Below are 7,270 nucleotides of genomic sequence, written 5' to 3'. Positions count from 1 at the left end.
GATCAGACAGCAGATGAATGCAGCGCTCCATAACATCCTTAGTAATGCTGAGGTGGGAGGAAGCTCTGCTTTCACATCATGACTACCAATATCTGCCACATCCTCAACTCAGTGGGAGGACCTCTGCAATGGCCCACATGTACAGTTATTCATCTCTCTACACACTGAATCTAATCTCACCACCACTACACCTATAGCTAATTCCACTGGCCCGTAGACAGACCTATTACCTCGGTCTTCAGTGTCATCTCCTCTATTCCAATGCTCTCTGCCAGTTCTTTCTGTTTGCAGTAATTCAGCAGGAATTGGCGAATGCTGAGGTCTTCCTGGTCACTGGAGCTTTGATTGGAGCTGGCAGACTTACTGGTCCTGCTACAAGTGGAAGGAAACCACCTCGCTAAAGGAAAAAACAGACAACAATATGAACATAGGTTTGGTTACAATAAAATAAGTCAGTTGATCAAATCAGTGTGACACAGACAATGATGTTTTTGGAAAGAGCCCATTAGTGACATTTAATTTATACATTTTTACTGTGCGGGCTTGTAAAACTTCTGTATGAATATTAATTCTACAACAGAAACCACTCAGCATTTAAACCATCACGATGTATTAAATGTTTCAAAGATGCTGATAATTTGATAACAAGCAAAGTTATATATCCTGAAATGTACTCATTGATAGAAACTTTGAAAGGCACTGCAGAAAAAAGTTAAGCAACACAGAAAAATGTGGTAGCGAATGCCTTGAGTCACATTTCTTCCTTATATACGTGAGACTCAAGCTGACATCACTGTTGAATCTTACCCAGTGCCTTCATGAGCGCGTGCAGCACGGAGCAGAAAAGAGCAGCTGTGCGCTCGTAGCTGAGATCCAGATCCTGAACCATGTCCCCGACCAGCAGGCTGCAGTCAGAGTGAGTCAACAGAACTGTCAACACCCGTGGAGCCTGGCCAACAAGACAGGATTACAATGAAATACAGTACAAGCTCAGGGCAGCACAGGCTTAAGCAGACAAAGAAGAAATGGGGTAAATCCTCAGCAGTCATTTCTGTCTCATTTTGGGCTAAAAACAAAACACGTCATAACTACCTGTGGATGCTGGCTGAGCCTCTGAAGGTTGAGTGATATGTCATTAAGCAGGTAGTCAGAGTTCTCATTGATCAGTTCCTTGAGGGAAGCGTATCCACAGGCCTTGCTGATGTCCTACATGGAGCTCACGTCACCTGGCTGACCAGCAGCGTCTCCTCACCAGCTTTCTCCAGCACAGCATACAGCGAGGCCATCAACAAGGGACGGAAATTGCAGCCCAGCGCCTGAGCACAGCAGGCGATGCCCTCGAGTTGGATGCACAGCTGACAGATGTTGCTGTTGAGCTAATGGATCGTGGATGCAGATGTTGATGATGAAGGAATCACTTGGAGAGAGCTTGTATTTGAGTTGCTGGCATCACTGTTGCATATGGAGGGGAGTCTGGATGGACTGAGCAGCTACGCAAAGAGACAAAACACGTGCTAATGCACTGCTTTCTAACCACTTTTACACATGCACTGCAGCTCGGAAGTTTTCAAGATATTGTCCATGCACGTGAGAACGCAAATGTCTGACACACTTAGATCAGACATTAAACAGCCTTTAGCCTTCCTGCTCCTGAGTGAAAGCCTGTATTATATCTCACTGTGCTCATGTGGGGTAGCACAGATTAGCCTTTCTCAAAGTCAAGAGTGGGGGCCAATTTAGGATCTTCACTCAAATTTAAAATACAAGGGAAACCGATGTATTTCCTTACATAAACAAAACCACACAAGCGCTTATAAAATGCTCATCCTACCCAGTCATACGCAAAGTGTTAAAATCAACGTGTGATCCACCTGCCACTAAGAGATATTATTTCTCTTTGGTAGATGGAAAAATGTAATCAAACTCACTGTCAGTAGCTACAACAGCACATTTGTTATAATATGATGACAAGCATTTAGATATTAAATAGTATTGAGGGAGACAGGATCAATACAGTGGGCAAAAAAGTATTTAGTCAGCCAATTGTGCAAGTTCTCCCACTTAAAAGATGAGAGAGGCCTGTAATTTTCATCATAGGTATACCTCTAACTTGTCTGAGTTTTAAAGAATTGATTTGCAAATTATGGTGGAAAATAAGTATTTGGTCACCTGGTGTTAAAACACCAGGTAGGTCCCATCATGGTTGTCACAGATATTTGCTTCTTGGGCTTCCCTTAGCCCTGCTCGTCCGCCATTGCCGCGTTTGAGTTTTGGACGAAATGCATTCTGGGATATTTAGCTGTACCAAGTCCACACAAGTCACCACCGATGCATGCTCGATAAAACGGGCGGCGCGAGAACACATCCGGGACTTTTTCGCATTCTCGGCTTGATGCTTACCCACAAAGTGGCTAGAGAGACAGAAAAAAGACAGAAAAGAAACAAAAAACACAACGCCAAAGAATGTCATTTGCACACTAGCATGGAGAAAAAACGTAGACACAGTGCACCCAGTAATTTTTGAACTTACAACCAAGTTCAAGAGCAGTACTGGTATTGTACCGGTACTGGCTGCTGTCTCATTGTTCAGAGAGCCTATCATTATGCAGAGAAAGGAATCTGTGTCTCTGGACCGAAATGACTGTACGTGTAGTGCTGTAGAAACAATACTGCCCACAAACCTTGATGTTTCTATATGTGGAAACCTTCAAGTATGCATATCCTCCTGTAAGGGTAAAGTAATGGGACATTTGCACTTTTGCATGTAAGCCTGTCGGTCTTAACTGGAAGTTGCACTTGAGCTGTCTTGGCATCTTTCCCTTGTTTGACTCACCAGTTTTGCCCTGAGCTGAACCGCTGCCTCCTTCTCTGTTGTGGTACTCAGCGGTGACCAAGATGCTGTAACATGCAGATGTGATGACTACGACCCACTCACAGTGTGATCCTGGCTATCAGCTCCAGTCAATGCTGTGTAGGACACGTGATACTGGAGGACATGAGCATTGGGAGGTACCCAACTGATCACCATGCTGACGGCAGTCTCATCAGAAAGCGTGAGGCTGGTTGGGCCTCCACCAGAGCCTGCAGCAACATCATAGAAGAGATAAAGTACCACAGCTAACGACACTTAACACTCACTTTCTTCCTTTATAGGAGGAAATTATTTTGGCAGCAGAGCAAAGTGGTTTTTTTAGAAAATAAATGTAAAGTATAACAGAGAATTTGATACTTTGATTTGATACTTTAACCTCACTACATTTATTTCATAGCTCAGAGTTCTAGTTACTCAAAGATGAGAATTTAGATGTGAAATTTAACCTTTAAGTGACTAGTACTTTGAGAACTGCCATCAATTACACAATGAAGTTCATTGACGTACAGGTTATTGTATTAGTAATGCTATATTGTACATAGAGACACAATATGACAGAATATGACTGCTGCTAATGTGACTTAGGTAAATGGTTTCAGGCTCTCCCCTCCTGAGTTTGAGAAATGTTCAGGATCAGAAAATGTGTGACTCACAGGTGCTGTAGCATACGGCCACAGCTTCACTCTGAGCTCCATCTCCATAGAGTGCAGACAGTGATATCTGATGCTCCTTAAGACACAGGACAACAGTTTATTGAGACATTGTATTTTTTACTCATAATATGTACTCCAACAATCCAATAGTTCTTCCCCACCTGTCTCAGGTCGCCTCCACTTAGTGAGGTAAGAAACATCATCATCATCTGCAGCTTCCCAGCGCACCGTGATGTCACTGTCTGAGAAATTAGTTACCCTAAGGTCAGAAGGAGGAGGCACCTTCACTAGAAGAAAAGAATAATGTGTATGGAATTTTTTAAAAATGAGAAAGCTACATTTTGACATCTTTCATTATTAATAAATTTACAGTACTGTGCAAAAGTCGTGAGCCACACGCTGAAGTATTTCTTTGGACATTATCTGGTTTTTCCACTCCTTTTTAGTCCAGTTCTTGTACCTGACCATTTTCTGAGTAATGTTTTTGTTTGTTTGTTTTTTGTTTGTGTAAACACTTGGCACTGACCATTGTTGGAGAATTAAAAAGCACCTAAGTCAAGGAATGTGTGTGCACATAACAGAAAACTTGGGAAAGAACCAATTTTAAATCTTTAAGCACTTTGTTACTAGCGCCTGTCACAAAAACACTTTTTGTATAGTGTTTTGTTTTTTGTTTTTTTTTTAATCTTGTGAATAAATGTATACAAATGTGTGTGATTAATCACAATGTGTTAGTGTGTAATCACCCTGAGACATGCATGCCTGTCTGCTAGCGTCAGATCTAAAGCCATTTCTGATTTGGAGATGCAGGCTGCAGATTCTGTCCAGATTATCCCAGCTCTCGTCACTAAGCATCCAGTCTTCACTTATCAAATGTGTAAAATTCAAGGCTGGTCCTTAAAAGCTCCCAACAAGGCAAAAACTGTGAATCTAACCAAAAGTGTATTTCCTGTTTCTCCCACATATTGGATTCCACAGTTCCTACAAGTGATCAAATATACACAGTTTTTAGATCTTGGAGTCCCTTTGCACAGTGATAGAAAAACATTACCATTGGAATAACTGCCCACCCACTTGTGCTGCTGGAAAAATTGCCCTGATCTCTGCGCTTAGGCTCAGAGAGAGGTGAGATTTTAGCCTTTACAAGGAGATCACCCAGGTTTTGTTCCTCCTGAAGGCTGCAATTGCCTTGTGATCCTGAAGCATATGTGTGTCCTGAGTGAACCTTTGAAAGTTGCTCTTGATAACTCTGACCAATTTGCAGGTGGAGGGAGAATATGTGATCACCACTGGGATGAGGGGAAAACATCAATTGGCTTGGTCTGCAAGAATGAATTGAAACATTTTCTTAAAAAGGACCAACCGTACCCCCTAGTGGAGAGAGCTGAGAATAAATCTTGACAGCTTCCCCAAATCACTCTGTTGAGTGCAGATCCTGTGAAATCTCAGTAATTGGGATTTAATTATCCCTGCAAATGTGTGTTTTGGGTGAAAACTTGTTCTGAACAGTAAGGCATGTGTATCTGTAGGTTTGAAAAAGACTTTAACATCTAATTTGTGGTGATTCGGGAAATTTGGGCCCTTAAATGTAGTTGTGTCTAAAAAATCAATTGAGGATTTATTAATGGTGGATTTCAGTTTGATGGAAGCATTATGGTCATTAAGAGTCCTCAAAAAACCTCAAAGTCTCGCTCAGGATGTTGCCAAATCCCCAGGTATCATCCAAGAATCGATAATAATATAATGGCTTTTAACACATTTCTCCAATGCAGAGGTCTCCCACTCTGCCATGAAGATGTTGGCATAGGCTGGGGCAAAGTTTTCCGCCATTGCCGTACCCTTAATCTGTAAATAGAATTCCCCGTTGAACTCAAAATCATTCCTCATGAGGTTTATTTCCAATAATTGTAACAGTTCTTTATCTGGTCTTCTCTTATCTGGATATTTTTGAAAGATTCTCCTTATGGAGTTGATTCCCTCTCTAATGTCTATATTTGTATAGAGGCTGTCAATATCAATGGAAAATAAAAAAGCATCAACGGGGACTTCTATTTGTTTCACTTTCTCTACACTGTGGGCGTAAAAGTCCACTGCTGAAGGAGCTGCTCAGTGCTCGTACAGTCTCATGCAGGGGGTGGGAGGTGTTGTCCATGATGGATGTTAGCTTAGACAACATCCTCTCCTCCCCAACCTGCTCGATGGACTTCAGCGGACAGTCCAGGACAGAGCTGACCCTCCTGACCAGCTTGTGAGTTTCCCCTGTCCCTCTCTGCCATTCCACCACTCCAGCAGACCACAGCACAGAAAATAGCAGACGCCACCACAGTGTCATAAAATGTCCTTAGGAGCGTCCTGTTCACCCCAAAGGATCTCAGCCGCCGTAGCAGGTGGAGACGACCCAGTAGAGTGGTTGAAGGAAAAGGAAAAGGGGACAGGTGAGGTGCATTTCATGTCCCCGGTGCTATGGGGGTTGCAGAGAGGTGTGACGAGCTCTGGTGGATGGGGAGGGAAGTGCTACTGAATCAAACCTGTTAAACAACTGGTTCAATCTGTTAGCCAGAACCTGGTCTCCAGACTCTGGACCCCCTCCGCTCACAGTGCTCCGTCCAGTGATGGTGTTCGGTCCTCTCCACACACCTCTGGTGTTGCTCTGCTGGAGCTGCTCCTCCACCTTCCTCCTAAAAGGAAGCATTACATTTAGAAAATAAAATACTTATTTTATATTTGTTTGTATTTTTTGTAAGATAATACGCTATATACACGGAGTTTATCTGGACGTAGTGTTTTCAGTGTCATCCAAGTGACTCTAGAGGATGAAAACCTGTTGGAGTGTGTGCTAATGTCTATAGCAGGGGTGTCCAAACTACGGCCCGCGGCCCATTTTTAATTGGCCCGCAAGAAATTTTATAAATAGAATAGAATATGGCCCGCACTTCAACTTTTGCTTGAGTGTATTGCACTTCTTAGTTTTAACACCAGGGGAAGCTACTGTTGATCAAGGCAGTTGCTCCACCAAAAAGGACAATTATAAGGTAGAAAGTGAGTGCAGAAAATTTCAGACACGGTGGGAGAGTGAATATTTCTTCAAAGAATTCAAGGGGAAGTGTCTGTTTTATCTGCACTGAAACTGTGGCAGTTATGAAAGAGTATAATGTACGACGTCATTATGAAACCAAACATCAGGTCTATGCATCCTACACTGGTGCTGAGCGAGAGCAGAAAGTAAAGTAAATAGTAGCTGTCCTGCAGGGTCAGCAACAGTATTTTTTTGTGCTCAAAAAGTCCAGGAAAAGGCTCCAATAGCAGCTATGAGGTGGCCCAACTCATCGCAAGACGTGGAGTTACAGAGGAGCTGCTCGATCTTAAGAGTCTAAAAGGCACAACAACGGGTATGGATACTTTTGAAGCTGTGTCAGACTCAACTGACAAAATGGGACTTAAATGGGACAAGCTGTGTGCAGATACAACATACGGGGCTCCAGCTATGGCAGGTGCACACAAAGGAATGGCGTCTATGATGTGCGCTGAGGTGAAAGAGGCTGGAGGTGAGGCTGTTAAAATGCACCGTACTGTTCACCAAGAAGCCCTTTGTGCCAAGACAGTCAATCTTGGAGATGTAATGAACACTATTGTAAAAAGTGTCAACATAATTCGAGCAAGAGGACTGTAGCACAGAGAATTTCAGGCTTTCCTTTCTGAAGTGGATGCTGAATATGGGATCTACTCTACCACTCGGAGGCGCGCT

The 7,270-nt window shown here is 43.0% G+C and overlaps 1 long non-coding RNA gene across 1 annotated transcript; it reads right to left on the bottom strand.

Annotated features, from left to right (window-relative positions):
• Positions 1–1,289: 1,289 nt before the first annotated feature.
• LOC109199112 (uncharacterized) lies at positions 1,290–2,851 on the bottom strand. The gene is made up of 4 exons (XR_002059585.2): positions 2,834–2,851; positions 2,682–2,725; positions 2,170–2,411; positions 1,290–1,490 (listed from the first exon to the last, which is right to left on the bottom strand). It is a non-coding gene; the product is annotated as an uncharacterized LOC109199112 (long non-coding RNA).
• Between the last annotated feature and the right edge of the window lie 4,419 nt (positions 2,852–7,270).

Source organism: Oreochromis niloticus, unplaced genomic scaffold, assembly GCF_001858045.2.
Source record: "Oreochromis niloticus isolate F11D_XX unplaced genomic scaffold, O_niloticus_UMD_NMBU tig00007552_pilon, whole genome shotgun sequence".
Classification (NCBI taxonomy): domain Eukaryota; kingdom Metazoa; phylum Chordata; class Actinopteri; order Cichliformes; family Cichlidae; genus Oreochromis; species Oreochromis niloticus.
This window is presented reverse-complemented; position numbering and strand designations above follow the sequence as displayed.